Source organism: Bubalus kerabau, chromosome 3 (assembly GCF_029407905.1).
Source record: "Bubalus kerabau isolate K-KA32 ecotype Philippines breed swamp buffalo chromosome 3, PCC_UOA_SB_1v2, whole genome shotgun sequence".
Classification (NCBI taxonomy): Eukaryota; Metazoa; Chordata; class Mammalia; order Artiodactyla; family Bovidae; genus Bubalus; species Bubalus kerabau.
In genome coordinates, this window is record NC_073626.1 from 141,731,468 (window position 1) to 141,751,011 (window position 19,544).

The 19,544-nt window shown below is 37.5% G+C and overlaps 1 protein-coding gene across 4 annotated transcripts in view; it reads right to left on the bottom strand.

The window, feature by feature from the left end:
* Positions 1-19,544, bottom strand: part of SATB2 (SATB homeobox 2) — a 203,489-nt gene that overhangs the window by 3,974 nt on the left and 179,971 nt on the right. The window lies entirely within an intron of this gene.

Consider the following 19,544-nt stretch of genomic DNA (forward strand, 5'->3'; position numbering starts at 1 on the left):
ATTAGGAATGACTTAAATTTATTTTCTTTTAACCTTGATCTTAATCCTTAAACAATAATGTTTTTTTAATATATATATATATATATAAACTTACAACTTTTTATTAAATTATGAACTTTAGATGACTACTTTATACTCATAAATGGACCTTCTCAATATCACTAATGTCAAGGAGACAGCAACACCTGGTGTCTTGAAGGGAGACCTTGGTTTCCTGCCCAGGAACTGCACCTGGTTAGCCTGGGTGAAAACCAAGAATCCTAGCCACTAGTCCACACTGAGGCTAGAGAACAAACTAGTCCTCCTTTGTTTTGCAGCTCACTTCCTTTTTTGTTGTTGTTGTTGTTATCCTTCATATCAAGGCTTTCTAGTTGTAATTAATTTAAATTTCTCTTTCATTTCTACCTATTCCCCACTCAAAAATAAAACAAAACTGGTATTTAAAAAAAAATTTCTAGACCCAAGTTGGGGCCACTCCTGCCTGGTGCCACATCAGCAGACTGAACTTTCATGTGGCTGGCTGTAAATGCTCTGCTTGACCAGGATCACAGTATCCATTCGGCCCATCCCCGAAGGCAACGTCAGCTCTGGGCTCTATACTTACTTCCTTGTTGTTTGATCTTTCTAAATAAAGTCAGACATACAATCCCCACCAATCATGCCCTGTCTTCTGTGTTGCCACTTCCACTGCTCTAAAATGATGCCCCAAATCCCTCCAGAACACTGCTCCACTGCTTGTGAGGAACTGCAGCCCCATCAAGGACTGCCTCCCTTGAATAAAGGGTATCAAACTCATTCCTACATTGCGTTAGTTTCGTCATGTGACACTAGCTGTGGCCAGTCCCTCAGTAGCGCCCGACTCTTTGTGACCCTTTGGACTATTGCCTGGCAGGCTTCTCTGTCCATGGGATTGCCCACGCAAGAATACTGGAGTGGGTTGCCTTTTCCTCCTCCAAGGGATCTTCCCAACCCAGAGATCAAACCACCTCTCCTGTGTCTCCTGCGTTGCAGGCAGATTCTTTACGGCTGAGCCATCAGGGAAGCCGCATTTGACACCAGTTGGGCAAACTTATTCTTGATCTTTGTAACTGCTTTTACAACGTCCTCTCTGCATGAAATAGTTTCCCATTTTAATATTTACTTATGAACGTCTTCAATCTGACTAATCTTCATATCTTGCAACATTAGCAGCTGCTGCTGCTGCTAAGTCGCTTCAGTCGTGTCCGACTCTGTGCGCAGTGCTATGTAATGAAAAAGCTATCATGAAGGTCCCCGTGACAAGTATTCTATCAATGTCAAAGGCAAACACTGTATTTCCTCCACTCAGATCAGTGTCTAACTTCCTGGATCACCCCCACGCCAAGGCCTTTAAGAATAGTGAGTTCACTTTTTCAAAAACACATGTTTCTCTTTTACCATTCTCTCCTATTGTACATGGCCTTTTCCATGTTAGAGTAACAAATTAAACATTTTCCAGAGTTCAAGTGAACTCAGTCCAATCAATGCATAAGAAACATGTCTAGTTACACTAGAGTATCACTGCTACCACCGCTGCCACCCTCCCCACGCATTACCCTAATGACCCATTTTTTAGGCTACAAAATACCAGCATCGGAGCAAGCATTTAAGAAAAAAATCTCTGCCATCTCTCCTAGTCTCAGGGACTATTTGATGAAAAACTAATTTTTCACTGATGTGAAAACATCAGTCTTTTCTATAGAGTTTAATAGCTATTAGGGCGGATGAAATTGTTACTTAGGTAGAAAAAAAAGAGGATGAAATTTTTAATCATTCATAAACAAATAACAATAAAAGGATAATCAAATGCACATAAGAACACCCATCATAATAGTTGATGGCCGGTGGCAGAAAGAAATCTAAAACAGAGGACCATAAAACGGTGGCACTAAAGGCCCATATAATGTTGACCAATTAAAATGAATGTTCTTGGCATTTTCTTTACCACTTTCAACTAAGAGTAAACTCATGTGGTCTGCTGTGGTGAGCTGGCATCAGCAAAAAAGTGAGAGCTCCATTACTTCAATGTCCTAATTATAGCCACAGGGAGAGGAAAGCTGCGTGGTGGGCCTGCGTGTTCAGGGCAGCTTTGACGGCAGGAAGACATTTGCTCCAAGGTTGTAATCTGGGTAGCCTGAGCACTGTAATAAATAAACCTCCATGTCAACAGGTGAGGGTTTTTTGTTTGGTTGTTTTTTTTTGGGGGGGGGGGGGTAAGAAAGAATAAGAGAGAGACTGAAATTACGCAGGGAATATGTACTCATAGAACATGTACACTCACGCACAGGACCTCCTTTTAGAGCAATTGCGTTAATTGGAAAACAAAAGAGAATTAAAATGCCCCATTTTCTAAATTATGCTTGCCTTCTGTAGTAAAAGTCAGCATAACGGTTCCATTTAATTAAATAATTAGAGTGGTTCTTTAGGGGTTTTCCATTGTGCATTGGTTAGATTTAAAGAGATTTTCCAAAACTATACTTTGAAGTTACTCTAATCTTTCTGCATGATAGGGTTTGTTCTTCTCCTGAGGTCCCACCAATTGGCCTATTTTCCCTCCCCTTCTAACTTTGAACCTAGCAGTAGTAACGCACGAATAGAGAGAAGCCACAGATGGAATGGGAAAACAATGATCATAGTAGCTACCACTAACTGAACGCTTACTCTGTGCCAGGCATTTCTAAGAACTTTACATAGATTAACTCATTTAGTCCTCACAGTTCCTTGTGAAGGTGCTACTTGAATCAATAACAACCTGGAAACATGGAGCATTTCAAGAGCACCCTCAAAGTTGGAAACTTTAAACATAGGGAGCAGTCAGTCTAAGAAAGTAGGTTTCCAAGGAACAATGACAATGTCACTGCCCTCATAGGAGAGGAAGATCTTTTTCAGAGAAATAACACCAATAGAAATGATCTACAAAGTGAGAGATCCTGGGTTAGTTCAATACTGTATATTGAGTTGGAAGGCATAAGAGTATTTGCATGAAGGTTAAATGATATTTCTAGTATTTTTGACCAGATAGGAAAGAGTACAATGTGCATAATATCTGAGACAAAAAGAGTCCCCAAGTCTCAACTATCTTTAGTCTCCTGAAATGTTCTGATTACTCCAGGCAGAGAGTTGCTTAGTGTCCGTAGATAATTTTTAGCAAAAGCACTGCCTACATGTCCTCACCAGCCACTTGTAGTAGCTCATTACTATGACAATCAGGGAGTTCCTACTGTCGTGCAGCACTTCTTCCAATGGTGTGAATACTCTGAACAAAAGTAGAGGAGAGCCAAAAGACAGAGATGGCAGTTTAAACTCTCTTCCCAAATCCTCCCTCTAAACAGCAGGATCAAGTCACCTCTTCACAGGACTGATTTCTGAACTCCCACTTGACTAAATTTTGGTTTGTCTGTCTGAACTTTTCAGAGATATTTGAAATTCCTTGTGTGTTAACTAGAATGACTCAAGTTTGGTTCCTGTCCCAGCATGGTGTTCCAGCACCCTGAGTAACTCTAGCCTGAGGCTGTGTCACTGACCCCTGCTGGATGGACTACACACCACCCTGTTCCTCAGATGATCTGACAATGCAGGCATATATTTCTAGCTGATTGACTTTTTGAAACCACAAAATTTACAATTATTTCAACCAAGACAGAGAATGCCCTGCCAACTAAACAGAGATATGCTCTTTCCTAACAAGTTCTTTCCAAACCCAGATGATTGTTTTCTGATATATTTTTTAAAAGGTAAGTATGATAGAGCAGCTACCCAGATAGTTACATAAATCTGCCCAAGTCTGCACATTTTCCAGCCTCATCCTTTTTCCCCTTTTTCAAAATGGGCTCAGAAGCTGACCTTTGTACTCCTAAAGTCCATCATCTCTCTTCACATGATTTTCCCAAATAACAGAATATATCATTCTGTAAAGATAGCTATCCATCCCTTTCCTCATGACCTTTGCAAACTGAAGCCTGACAATTCATCCCAGTTCATTTTGGTTTGGATTTTTCTCCATCACAATTGAGCTTACTCTGGTCAGCAATTCATTTCTGATAATTTCTACAAAGAGAGTTTTAAAAGGTTTATTTGAAAGTCTTCTTCTATTTCCTTTTTTGTAGCTTCTATTGTTATTTTTTAAATATAACGATGAGGGTTCATAGCAGTGAAATATCTAGGCAGCTTCAATAATAATAATAATAATAGATGGTGGCATTAATTTAAAGTTTATTATGAACCTAAACATTGGCCTAAATCTATAAATGCATTTTATTTTCACAATAATCCTAGACTAGGTATTTTTACTCCATTCATGATGAGAAAACTGGGATTCAGAGAGTATAGGTAATTTATGAGAGGTCTCATAGATTCTAATTAGCAGGACTGGGAATCTAAAACATATCTGATTTTAAATCCCATGTCTGTAAACATGCTGTTCTCCTGTCTTCTATGAGCAAGATCTCATGGGAAAACCGAGCAAAGGCTCCAGAGTAGAGGAGATAGACCGTAAATAAGATATCAGGCAGTAATAAACACTATCAGCAAAAATAGAGCACAGAATATGGAGAAGAACTTGGGGGAGATGATGTTATTTTAGATTCAGTGATTCAAGGAAGGCTCCCTAAGGAGGTGGCATTTGAGCAGAAGCCTGCAGGAAGTGAGGACCCAGCCATGAAGACGGGCATCCCAGGCAGAGGAAAATAGCAAATGAACACGCTAGGAGGAAGAAGTACACTCAGTACATTTGAAGAACATTGAGGGAGGCAGCAAGTTAAATCTGTGCCACCCAATACAGCAGCTTACTAGCCAGACACAGCTACTGACATCTAAATTCATTAAAACTGAAAGAAGAAAAAACACTTAGCTCTCTCAGGCACACGAGCCTTATTTCCAGTGCTGGATATCCACACTGTACAACACCACACTGGACAGCACAGATATAGCACATTCCCAACAGCAGCATTGTCGTTGCCATCATAGGGCACGGCATCAGACAGCCCTCCGCTAGACAGAAATGACAAGTGAGGGGCGGTCAGGGCCAGAGCCAGAGCAGTGGGGCCTTGGCATTCTACTATCAGGGTGAGGGAAACCCTTACTGTGATCTATAATCATATCATCTGATCTACCCCAAAACACAGTAGGACTTGAAACTACCACTATCACTAGAGAGAAGAGAAATATTCCTGCATATATATATATATATATAGTAAGAAAAAGCTCACATATATAACTGGACTTTCAATACAGTATCACAAATAGCAATACTATCATCAAAACAATCAGAAGGATGCATTGGCACTGCTATCCTCAAAAGAATGGTTAACTTACATTTAACTGATGACTGCCTTCTTCATCAGAAGTGTTTATCATGTCTAAAAGAAATTATGTTTAAAACCATAGACCTTGGGTTAAAAAAGTAAAAAAAAGAATTCATTTTTTTGGAGTGTCTATAATAACTGGAACTAGCAGTCTACAAAGTTTTCTAATAAGGAGTCCTATCTCTAACAGTCAAGTGTTGATGAATAAGTTATGAGTAGAATATAATCAAATAGAAACGTAAAAGTTTAATAAGTGTGTTCTTATTTATTCACTGAAATCTCTTTGGGCTGAAATATGACATACATGTGTATAAATGAACAGGAACACAGCAATGAAGAAAGAAAGGCTGTGAATATATTCAAAAGAGATATCAACTTCAAAATAAAGCCCAACACCTCCTTGCCCAGTAACAAAGCACAATAAGGATATATGTTGTTTTTCTGCCTTAGAGATGGAAAATTTTAAAAACACAAGGACAAAATGGTACCATGACAAAGACTGACTAAGAAAGATAAAGCAGCTCTTCTTAAACTGCTCAGTGTTCAAATAGATTTTGAAGGCCTCAATGAAAACCAGCTGGGAGCCATGTGTAAAATATAATGGCTTTTGCCTGCAGGGAAGGAAGTGAGATCCTGAATGATTAAGTTTAGGAAAGTATATAATTCACTGTATCATTATGGGGTGAACTGGATTACTTATAATATGCCAAGATTTTGTGGTCTTTTTTATATAGAGAAAATGAGAAATTATTAAAGAGGTGACTATAGAGGGTGGTTGATCTAGTGGGGTAATAGGTAATGGGTTAAAATGGGCTCCCAGGTGGCCACATCCCTCTCTCTCTGACAAGCCTCACCCGCAGGAGTGAGAGTGTCTCCAGAGCTTCAGGTTGTCCATGGTGGTGAACATCAATAGATGACTTCTAACTGCATTTGAGTCAATAACAGAATTCTTTTTACTTGTTTAATTTTACCTCATCTAAAATAACAGAATGTTAACAAAAATAACAGAAGGTAAAATAGTTTATCCAAAGAAGGAAAGCATTCTTCTACTAAAAATTCTGAGAAAGTATACTTAACAGGCAATAAGAAAAACTGGTTAGAACAACTGGAAAGCCCTCATGCATAACTCAATTAGAATTTGTTAAATGAATGAGTCAGTGCTCCTATTTTTAAAGTATACTATATATAAAAAATATAACTGAGATATTTGTCTTAAATTTCAAATTTTCCCTTTTTTTAAAAAATCAGCATCTAAGACTTTTAATTTTGGCTCAAAACTCAATGGGGAGAATTTAGCATTAGTAATTAATAATTAATGTAACTATCATACGTCTCTCTCATCTGTTGGACTGTGAGCTACACATTGGCACACCTAAGTGCTCAGTACATCTTTCTTCTGCTGTACTAGATTAATCCATATTCTCTCTTCCTTTAATTGCAGGCCGGTTACTATTTTTGTTCTGTGCAACTTACTTTTTCTTGCTATTATTCATCTTTAGCAAAACTATGCTTTAAAGTAAAGAAACCATCACTCATTACAGGAACTTATATCTAACAATTTGTTTGTTTTTACCATTTTTTGTACGTTAAAATCAGCTCCAGGGCACTGCATAATCCTTAAGGTTGCTTTTATATAAAAGTTGTTAGCAGGAGTTGTGAGATTACAAAGTTCTGGTTTTGAATCCAGTCTTCATCCTAAAAAGCACATCTGCTTACTAGCTGTGCAACTCTGAGCAAGTTACTTTCTCAGAACCACAGTGTTTATTAATCTATAAAATCTTCCTTGCAGTTTTATAAGGATTAAGAGAGATAATACACTTCTGTGACATACCTAAGTAAAATAGTTCTCATGAGAAAGAAGTGAAGTGAAAGTCACTCAGTAATGTCCAAGTCTTTGCAACCCCATGGACTGTAGTCTGCCAGGCTCCTCTGTTCATGGAATTCTCCAGACAAGAATACTGGGGTACATAGCCATTCCCTTCTCCAGGGGATCTTCCCAACCCATGGATAGAACCTGGGTGTCTTGCATTGCAGGCAGATTCTTTACTGTCTGAGCAAAGAGCATTTGTGCAACTGTGTGAGTTGAGAGCTGGACTAGCACCTTTGTAATGAAATAAATATCATTTTTATTTGAAATAACAACCAACAGGCATACTATAGTTATTCAGACTTAGGTTTGTGGCAGACATTCTCTTAAAAATGAAGTACGCCTGTTGATTAAAAAAAAAAAAAATCTGTACAATTTGTTGCCAATGATTAAATTTTACCTTCCCAGCAAAAATAAAAAAATTGGAAAACTTGTAGTTTCCACTAAAAATTTAGTTCCCCTATACTTAAATACCTCCCTGATGATACTGGTGATGATTCAAGAATTTTTTAAAAATACATCATACAATGAAATGTGTCAATATTTAGAAGATCTGCATAACTCACTACATCAATATTTTATAAATATTGATATTATAAAATTATGAATAGGTAAAATACTTATTCAAAGTAAAAGGCAGACAAATGAATTATAATGTAAAAAAAAAGAAAGTTCACTGATATCATTTTAGATTCCACTCTGCAACTAACCTTTAAGAAATGACCACTTGTAGAGTTTTGTATCAAAAAAGAAAATCATAATTTCCTGGAAAGGCTATTAAAATATGCCTTCCTTTTCTAATTACATGTCTGTGTGAGGCTTGCTTTTCTTCAATTACTTCAACCAAACTATAAGCTACACTTTGTATCAGAATGAATACAGAAGCAATTATGATAATCCAGAGGTCTTCCATTAAGTCAGACGTTAAAAATATTTGCAAAAATATATTTAAAACGATGGTACTCGTCTTATTTTTTTCGGGGGGATACAGTGATCTTCATTAAAATATATCATTTATACACATATTATTTATAGTTATTTTAAAAAAAATAAACATTTAAGTTTTCTCAGAACTAATTTCTAATATGATAAGTATTGATATGCACATTATTGGAGTCCTTAATAGGAATAGTGAAAGGAGATCCCAATACTAAAAAGTTTGAAAACTCTATACCACATAAATCATACTGAATATATAGCTCTGTCTTAGCCCTAATGACAACTAAACCATTTACTAGAAAACTCAAAATGGATCTTAGAGTTAAAAACATCCTGACCTGAATTCAGTCACCTAGGAAGGTATTAGAGAACAAGTGTAGGAGAAAGTACACAGCATTATGCTTTGCCTCTTGACTTTATCATTCAGAGACATTTTCACAGGCAAAACAGATCTGCCTAGATGTACAACTCAGCACTATTTCTAACTTCAAATGGTGTTACTTGAGTTGGTTCTTATGGTTGTAATTTCACATTCTAACATTATAAGACTTATTAAAAACTATGGTTTAGTTTTGTTGCCTTTTTTTTTTTTGGATTATACAGTATCCTAAGGTCAAAACTCAGGAAATCTGTTATTAAAAAAAAAAAAAAACCAGTATCCATGAAGTGATGACAAATTGCAGACTACAGGTGTTAGATTACATTTTGACTCCAGGCAGGTTTAATTTAAGTTGGTCTCCTTTTACAATTGCTCTTAGCACATACAGCTATGGGAAGGGGATTTGGGGAGGGGAGGAAGGGGGAAGAGAGAGAATAAGAACCAAAAAAAAAAAAAAAAAAAGAGTAGTGCTCAATAAAAGAAGACCATGTCAAGAGAAATCAATACAAACAAGCAAAATGGTAGGAAGTCTGACATGGAAATATGTGTTCAATTTCATCCAGCCTTAGTCTGAGTTTCCTTTAATATTGTAACCAAGATGGCATTGGAACATCGTGTATGTTTTTAATGCAGTTTAATACTTGTTTCTCAAAATAAACACTTTGGTCAAAGATAAAAGCATAAAAACACTATGACACAATAATCTGTTAAACTTGGGGGTTTAGAGGAAGCATAGTTCCTAAAACAGCCTTTGGCTTATGTCATTTCCTCTTTAGTAACAAATTGAGAACAACTATATTAACAACTTTGGTATGGTTTGGGTTAAAAAAAAATGTGTTGTAGTCCTTAATCTGACTATACTGAGTGACCAGAGTCTGCAGACTCTAGAGGTAGCTGGGCGAGCTGCTTTTCTAATACAAGGAGATGAGCTGATAGCAAATTAAGCAGGGTCAAGATGAGGAGCTGTATTCCCATCAAATAGACTCCATGACACATAAAAAGCAAATCTCTCTCCTATTAGAATGCAAAAGAGATAAAACATAGGCATATACTGAACCTATAAGCAATGAAAACTTTTCCTTCATCAGCGTCACATGATATATAGGTTTATTTGATAATTTAGGACCTAATATGACCAAAATCATTCCACAAACTGTTCATGGGATAATTCAGGAAGAGTAGATTCTTCAGGACGGTCCAGGCTACAACCCTGTGTCTTTCTTCCTAGGAGAAATCATCCCTCAGCCCATCCACCCAAGCCCCATTTGCCTGACACCCATGAGTGTTCATTTCCCCCTGTTCCCTATACTTCTACCACCATTCACAATGTCATCTCAAAACACAAAACTCTGCCTAAAAATTAACAGGAAAGGCCTATCTTTTGAAGATCAGATTCAAGTTACAGGTAATGTTAAAGTGTCTTTGAAAGTGAAAATCCCCCAGTTGTGTCCAACTGTTTGTGACCCCATGGACTTATACAGTCCATGAAATTCTCCAGGCCAGAATACTGATTGGGTAGCCTTTCCCTTCTCCAGGGGATCTTCCCAACCCAGGGATTGAACCCAGGTCTCCTGCGTTGCAGATGGATTCTTTACCAGCTGAGCCACCAGGGAAGCCTTTTGAGTGAAAACGAGTAAAGAGTAACATGACATGACCAGAGCTGACAGTGACCTACGGTATTCTGATTTCTAAATGCCTACATGGTGTGTTCATTGGTATAGCTGAGTGACTTCTGCACCAGCATGGATGAAAGAAGAGCTCTTAAGTTAAAGATAATGAAGAGTGTAAAATGCTAGGATGAATTGAGTACCTGGAATTCATAATGTCATTAAAAGAACCAAACTAGAAATTCATGACACATCATCAATGGCAAAAGGGCGAGAGAGAAAGATGTGCAAAGGTTCAGGATAAGAATGATCCATTAGAATTATTAAACAGTTAATCCAGTTAGCTAAATAATTCTCAAGTGAAGTAAAATGTAAATCAAATGAAAACAACCTTTTGAAAAGCCAGTGATACCTGACCCAGTGAGCGCTGGACTTTGAGTTTTTAACAGATTCAAGCTTATAAGAATAGAATGCATTATTGAGCTCAGCTTTATTGCATTTCTCAGATATTACATTTTTTTTTTAAACAGACTGAAGGTTTGTGGCAACCCCACATTTTCAGATGATGGGTAGAATTTTTTAGCTATATTTTTAAATTAAGGTATGTACATTTTTTTTAGACAAAATCCAATGCATGCTTAATAGACTACAGTATGGTGTAAACATCATTTTCATATGTACTGGGGAACGAAACAAATTTGTGGGACTCACTTTGTTGTGGCATTTGCTTTATCATGGTGGTCTGGAACTGAACTGGCAATACCTCTGAATTATGCTTGTACAGAAACTGTTTCAGGTGAAGAAATTTCATCTAACAAGTTTAATCAGAGCAGAGTTTCAATTACTTTTAAGTGAAAACATGTTAAGTTAAAGAAGGTAGAAAATAGATATATTTTACAAGAGCAGACATCATGTAGCCAGCCAAGAGCTCTGTAAATGAAGATCTAAAATAATGATTCCTGAGGAAAAGTACTAGAGTCAAAATTCAAACCACTTTCACATATCTTACTATTTAGAAATCCGGTGACAAAAATAACTGGAAAACACCTATTGGTAAAGAATGACTTAGAAACAAAGATGACATTGAGGAAAAGGATGTGTACACTTTAAGTTAAAGGATCTCAATAAATTATATAGGATTCTTGAACTAAAGCATCATCCTTCCTGATTTACACAGATTGTATGATGTGATTTGGGGATCATATGATAAATTTAATTATTCAAATCCTACAGTTAGTATATATTTGAAGTGGTTCACTATCCTTTGGGCTTGTTTCTTAAAAACGATAACAAACTATTCTCACAATAACAATGGATTCTGTTGTATTTATTCATCAGATGAGAAAATGCATACACAAAATTGAACTCTGATCTACATATTACAAATCCCTGTCTAGCACATAACAAACATGGTCTTGCTGCTGTTAGCTGGAAAATACAAAAATTATTTTGTTTAAAAGCTTTGAACAAAAATTCATTTTAGCATGAATAAACATCTTCCAATTAAAATATAAAAATAACACCAGAAGTGACAGAGGGAACTATTCGGTGTTTCCAGTTTATGATTAAAAGTGAAGACAAACAAGGAACAATTATATCACGGAGAAGTTCCTCTCCCAAATGTTAATTTTTAGTAGGTAATGAACGAATTTTTACTTTTTCTATCTTTGGATATCATTAAAAAAAAACAATATACCCAATTCTGTCAAAATCTGCAGCAGAAGATTTTTATCCTGACAGAACTCAGCCAAGACTCAGCTTAAGATGAAAATTCCCCGTAATTGTAATGGCATGAGTGACACAGCAGTTATGTTGCATTCCAGCTTCTCAAAGAAGAGGGCTTAAATTATTTAAGGAAAAAGGGTGTTTAGATTAGATTCTTTACTTCAGGGCAAAAAGAAAAAAGAAAGTAATCCAGGTATTTGAGGTCTCACATGGGGCTGTTTAGAATCCTATGATAGGCCGCATTTTCTGTATGATTTTTACAGCTGGGGCACTCAGAAGTCAGAACAATCTGACAGTTATGGTTAGTGAAAATATTAGATGTTCACCAATAAAACACTACCTCAGCATATTTTTGCTTTCTGGATGTAACCACTTAATAACAGGACTTGAGAAAACGGCACTGTGTGAATCAAACACATAAAAGGACAAATATTCCTTTTATAGAAAGCAAATCTTAAGCAGTGCATTATAATCAACCACTCTGGTAAAAGGCAAAGTATCTAGAATTACCACACCACGGACATAGTATGGTTTATCATATCGTAATGTCCAAACCGGGTAAACAATGTCAAATGATCAAAGAAGCGTTTTCTCCTCAGACAGTGAGGTAAAAACCACCGATCTAGAGAGTGTCAGCAAAGATTCCTTGTGGCTTAGCAAAGAAAAGGTGTCAAAGGAGAGCTTATCAAATATAGCCTTCAGTTTTCAACTTCACTTAATTTCATCAGAGACTGGCTTCTTTGGTATTATTTTCTTTCAAGAAAAAAAAAAATACGGAAAAATTAAATCATGTGAAGTAAAACATCCAGAAGGTTAATTCTAGAGTATTCATTTAAATTTGAAACCACATTTAATTCATTATGAGGACAGTGGTTTTACATTCTACACATTGATGATCTTAGTAACCAGGTATGGAGAAACTTCTGCTTCTAAAATTCATGGTAAGTACACCAGGTGAGAGATGGAAAGCAGACAGGGTGAGGCAGTCTTATTCTGACTGTGGTTTACTCTAGAAAATAAATCTTTGTCTCCCAGGGTACCAAGGATGGTCACTGGGAAAAGAAATCCCAGTTCCTGACTCCCTGGGGCAAAGTAACTGGATCGGCAATTCCTTTTCCCACAAGAAAGATTTCAGTTTCCAAGCTGCAGATGAACCATTATATTCCCATGAGACCAGTCATGCGGCATCCTTATCTACCCAGCTTCACAAAGCAAGTCCGATTTTGTCTCTGTGCCACGTTGCCTTGGCTTTTCTAAGCATATTTGCTTATCCTGTGTAGGTCGTCCTCAGAAACTAGAACTGTCAAGTCATTATACTTCCAAATGTGAAGCTGCTTAGGGGTGGATTTAATTTAATAGCCGAAAACTCAGTGCAAAACAAACACACTTACAACTGACATTATCAGGGGATCAATCATTAACGCTCTCGACTGCTGTTCCAAGACCCTCAAATTGCCCCAGCTATGATCTGAGAGTTCTCACTGACTCCTTCCTCCGACCTGAACCTCCACATCTAGCCAATCCCACCTGCTGCTGATCATCCCTTATAAATAGTTGCTGGGTTAATTTCCCCCTCTCCATTCTACTCTCACTGCTGTTATATAGACCTTTACATATATAATCTCTTGCCTGAGTTAGTTTACTTCCCAACAGGCCTCCCTGCCACAGCCAACACAACGTCTTGCCAAGGTCTTCAAGGCCTCTCGCGCATTCCGGACAGCTGGGTGCCGTGTCTGCAGCGTGTGCCCCAGCCCTGTCTGTGCTCCTCGACGCAGCCTTTCAGGCTGTGCTGCAATGACTCTAAAAGCTCCAGTCCTCACACTTGAACTCTAATCTCAATGCCTTTGCCTCCCCTGTCCCCTCTGTCTGGAAAGTGCCTCTAGTGAGGAATTCTGGAAGGGACCCAGAGCAGCACTACTTCCTGGAAGCCTTCTGGGTCCTCCAGCCCACCAGGATTTAGGCATTGTTCTTTTCTTTCTCTGAACTTACTTACATGCTGTATTATCGTCATCTGTCCACACACCCATCTCTCCACAAATCTGAGAGTTCCTTAGATTCTGTGTTACATTCACGCATTCTGCACTTAGCACAGGGTCAGGCACTGTGTTTTACATGAACAGTTGAAGCTTAAAATTCTTAAAATTTATCCTAAAATTTCCAGAATACATCTGTATTGGTAATAGCCATATCCAAGGTGTGTGCAAGCTCAGTCATGTTCAACTCTTTGCAGCCCCGTGGACTGTAGCCCACCAGGCTCCTCTATCCATGGGATTCTCCAGGCAAGAATACTGGAGCAGGCTGCCACTTCCTTCTCCAGGGGATCTTCCAGACCCAGGGATTGAACCTGCATATCTTGCATCTCCTGCATTGGCAAGTGGATTTTTTACCACTCGCACCATCTGGGAAGCCCAATAGTCCTATTGTGTTGCACCACGTGTTAGTCGCTCAGTCATGTCTGACTCCTTGCAACCACACAGTCTACAGCCCGCCAGGCTCCTCCATCCATGAGACTCTCCAGGCACAAATGCTGGAGTGGGTTGCCATTTCCTACTCCAACAGTCATATAACATAGCCCAAAAGTCTTCTGAGAAATTAGAACATGTCTACTAGCTGTAAGAGGGGAGAAAGTGGCCAGTTCATATAGGCACTCATTTAAAAAATACACCTAGTACTGAGAAGGACTAAGTTATACTAGTTCATGATGATTCATTAGATTCACGGACACACACATACTTGCCTAGAGCAATAACACTATTCAGTGGCTCAAGCAGTTCTCTAATTCCACCCCGACTCTGAAATTATCTGATTGAAAATTATTGACATTTGGAGAAGTACGTTTAGGGTCTCACGGTTGTCAGGGATAAAAACTGAAATATTCATCAGCTTGCTTCCTTCTGCCCCCTCCCCAGTCTCCAGAAATATTTCTACTATCAATAGCATTCAGAAGGCCTGCAACGGACAGTTTCTACGACAAGAAAAGCTGCTGGAGGTAAAACAACAAACAACAATGAGAGAATCCATATAACACAAAGAAAGAAACCTTTAAGAAAATTAAATTATAAAAACTAGATGTTCGGTTAAAAAGGGATCCTATGTATCACAACAAAACCCCGAGACAGTAATGGCAGTGAAATGTGAATGGATGCTGCTTGTCTACACAATGCTGCTATGGAGAGCACTGTAGGTCTTTTCCAAAACAAATATTAAATGCCAAAATGATCATCCTTAGAGTAGAAAGGATGATGCTAATTTGTTTTTAAGAACCAACAAGGAAAGATAAGTAACAAAATTAATTCAAGTATTTTTGCCCACACTTTGACCCAATCACTGCAGCTCCAACACCACACAGTCCAAAGTGAGTGAAGTCAATGGTTTCAAGTTAGGGCCAGAAACAGCCTTGGCTGCTCTGTGGCCACCTTTGTGGCTTATTTAGATTTTATTAAAACTCATTTGTTATTAATATGTGTTTTGCTTCCACACAACTAAAACTAAATAAATCATGGAGAAGAAAAAAAAAATCCATGAAAAAAAAAAATCTAGAAACTAAATATAAGCCATCTCATTTATACTTATGGAAACCAAAAAAGCATTTTGGCATTAAAAAACATTTTTGTTTTAAGGTGCAGTGCTTTTAAGGTATTATATAATTACTCTTACTGACAGCATACTTTTTAGCTTTGTCAGATTCTCTGTTGGAATTATAATTCCAGACTGAGCAAAGAATTCTATCAAAACTCTATTATCATATTAAAACACTTGATCATGTGTTCCCTCAAGATTCCCAACTTTCTATTTCTGAGAAGAGAACAGATTTAATGAGATATTTTCAAAGTAGAGCTGGTAAAGGGAGTATTTGTGAAAAGCACTGCCAAAAAGACAATTCATTTGGTAGACACAGAAAAGGCAAATTTTACCACATATACTGGAGCAATGGATATTAAATAATCATCTCTGAATAAACTCTATCAATCAATACGGTCCTTTTGGTCTAAACTGAAGACAGTATTGTCTAAAGGAAATCTCTAAGGTCAACCAGCAATTAACTGAAAGGTTTTCACTGAAAATCTTATTGACTGCTTTCATATCAGACAGCTTCTTGGTTATTATACTTCATGGACTAAGTAGGTGCCAAGACATTAAACTGTCAATAATCTATTAATACTGGACTGTTCTGTTCGCTTTCCCTGAATCTGTAGACAAAGGTATTCAAGCCTAGGATATGCTGAGAACTAATGCAAATTCACCAATCCGATATGGAAATCATATCTTTATTACCTCCCAGTTTAAGTGCCTAGGAGGATTGATACATTATAAGAAAAATAGATAATAAATGTTTATTCAGATGAGTTAAATTATTTTTTTAAAGAAACTGCTTGAAGGAATGGGGAATATGTCTTGGAATCTGACTTTTCTTCTAAGTCATATTTAACAGTTTCTAAATTGAATGTAATAAACACTTTACAAAGAGAAATCAGAAGTTATTTAAAGGGAACCTCATAGGTCCCTGCCACTCAGCATCTGGAAAGCAGTTATACACATTGCGGGGGGGCAGGGGGGCAGAATTTTTAATGAATTTAATAGAGAAAAGCACTTTAATTAAATGCTGTCAGAGTGGATTGTATTAATGACTGTACACAGAGGAATTTAAAGCAGCCAAGTTTATTTAGCAAATAGAAGCTGGGCTTTCGAAGCCTGCAAGTATTTATGTTTCTGCCATTGCAGTACATCTAAAAGATGATGATGGTGCCAAAGGAAACTGTTGAGTTATTAGATATGATTTTATTTATTGTGCATTATTAAAGTTTTCAAAGGCCTCAGGGGAATTAATTTCATTTTCAAAATGAAATACCACATCTGATCAGAAAGGGTTAAGAAAAGTGAATACTGTCCCCCAGTTTTTCCTGGGCCCTGGAATTTTGATGCAGCTGAGTGGCTATGGGGACAACCTTCCCTAAGTTCACTGAGCCAGAATTCACATCATTGCACAGTACTGCAAACAAATCAATGACAATATTTCTTCTATGATTTCTTCCTCGGTTTCCCTCCCTACCCAGTGCTTTGCCACTAAACATAATTCACTCTCTTTCACATAGCAATAAGCTGAAAAAATGACCAAAGCTCCTAAAAATCTCCATGAAAAATTTGGTTGCCATAACTTTTTAAATGAAAAACATGAGTAGCACAAACTTCTCCAAAGGAAAAGGTATCAAATGTTTGACTTGAGGAAAACAGAGAAAAATGGGTCTTCCTCAGTGTCTTCTACTCAGAGGTTGACCACAGAACAAACCTATTATTAATGATAATATTTTAAAAATAAACAAAGAATATGTGAGCCTTAATGCATGAAAGCTGTAAAAGATTGAAAAGCCGGTCTGGCTGGAAAATACTATGTGTGTGTCAAAATGATTTTCTCTACCGTTTGTAAAAATGTAATTATCCATGATATGCTATTATCCATGATAGGCTACAAGGGTGAGGGATTTCAAGTAAATCCACTGGAAGCTAAGGATTCGCCTTTGGTCTTCATCCCTGACACCACCACGTCTGTGAGATCACAAACCTCTGCCATGATTTACCACATCCTTTTTGCAGTTACATATACTCTTTTGGGCTGTCTTTAGATTTTAATTTAAAACAGGAGGAAGGGGAAGGAGGGAAACGTGAGGACTGGAGCAAAAAACAAAACATAAAATCCAGCACCTATTTCCTTTTAAGAACAGAGTAATGATCACAAATGGAGACTTTCAACTTTCTAAATAAATAACCTAATTTTTAATCCTTCCCCTCTCCCCACCCCCCATCCAAGCTATTTATTAATATCGTATGTTTGATCTGTGTCTTTGTAGTTCTGGAACTTATAAGCAACTCTGCCTTCCCCATCTGTGCCAAGATGTTGCAGACTAGTCTTTGAAATGCTGCAAATGCAGATGAATGTGACATAAAATAAAAACTGATTACAGACACGTTCTACATGTGAGTAATGGCAACACAGAGGACGTTACATGTTCATAGAGTGTACTGGACAATGCTGCTTCAAATATGCAAATACAAAGAGACTACTGGAGTACAGAGAGCCATCCCTAGTATATCTATTTCTAGGAGCTCCAAATAAACTGGTTGATATCTTGCAAGTAAAGTGACAAGAAAACTTCTCCCTTGGTACATCAGTAGTTCTAAAATACAGATATATCAAAGAATCGTCAACTGATAGAACATACTGATGCATTTGATCCAGATTATGTTTTACAAGCAAAAGAATCCGTCAATTTGGTTCTCTCCTTTCATTACTAAGGAAACAACTGTATTAAAGTACTACACACACTGTTTGACTACTTTAGCTCTATCTCTTTGGGAGGCTTTCATTTCACATGAAGCACAAACTCAAATAAGGATTTCTCTCAAAAGTACTCCTAAAATTACACCTACATGGAAATGCTTGACATTTGTCGACCACAATTCCCTGTTTGCTCTTCTAGCACCACACTTATGAGTATACTGTTGACATGAATTGTCAAAAGAGCTGAAATGAGAAAAACTATATTTAAGAAACCATTTGCATGTATATATTGTACTTAAACAGTATATGCTCACTTTGGCACATTCTGTTCATTCAGATCGTAATAGAAATAGGAAGGCCTTTCCATATCCACATATATTTAAGCATTCATATCATAGATTTTAGCTCCCTAAGTTTAGAGTACTTTAAAAAAATAATTGACTCCTCATTTTGAAGTGCACTGTGAGGGTTCACTTCATCAAATCTAAGAAAGTACTCTGTTAAAATAACTTCCCCTGTTTTCACCCAAATCTGTTGGGTGTTTGGCACCAGGGAATCCCAGACTATGAACTCATTATGTACATGGTTCTGATTCTGCAAAATGAATCTAACCAGATACTCAAGTTAGCCTTTTATACCACATACAGAAGGCAATACAAAGACAAATGCCATGAACATGAAGAAACGGATTTAAACTAAAGGAAAGCATGAAGGGGAAAGAGTAGAAACAACTACTGCTTAAATATATAACTATTTTTGATGATTCAGACAGTAAAGAATCTGCAATGCGGGAGACCTAGGTGTGATCCCTGGGTCGAGAAGATGCCATGGAGAAGGGAACGGCTACCCACTCCAGTATCCTTGCCTGGACAGTTCCATGGACAGAGGCTACAATCCATGGGATCACAGAATCGAACACAGCTGAGGTACTAACACTTACTTTGACACCTGAGTGAACAAGTGAGCTGTAATACCAATCAGCCATTCAGTTCTGGAAACACCTAACCTTTCTTTCATACAATGGGTTTTAGCATATCTTACTTGTGAAAAATAAGTACATGGATATCCACAAGGCTTTAAAAAAAAATCTAACTGGAGTCTATTCAGTGTTATGCTGGTAAATATTTAACAACTGGCTCTCTAGAGAAAAAAAAGTCCCAACTGAATCATTTGCCAGTTCTGGTAGTGTGAATAATTTGACCAAGGCCAGTTCCATTCTATTAACAATGTAAAAACCAACTTCCAAAAGTCCTAAAAACATCAATTTCTGCTCACTGTGTAAGCTCACTCCAGTACACCCTGATCTGTTATAGGAAGTGATACTCACACCTCCTAGGCTTTCCAGACTTGGTCACTGGAATTCCTTCACCTGATCCAACTTACCTGTCATTTTCCCAGCCCCAGAGTGATCAGGATGACCTTGATGTGA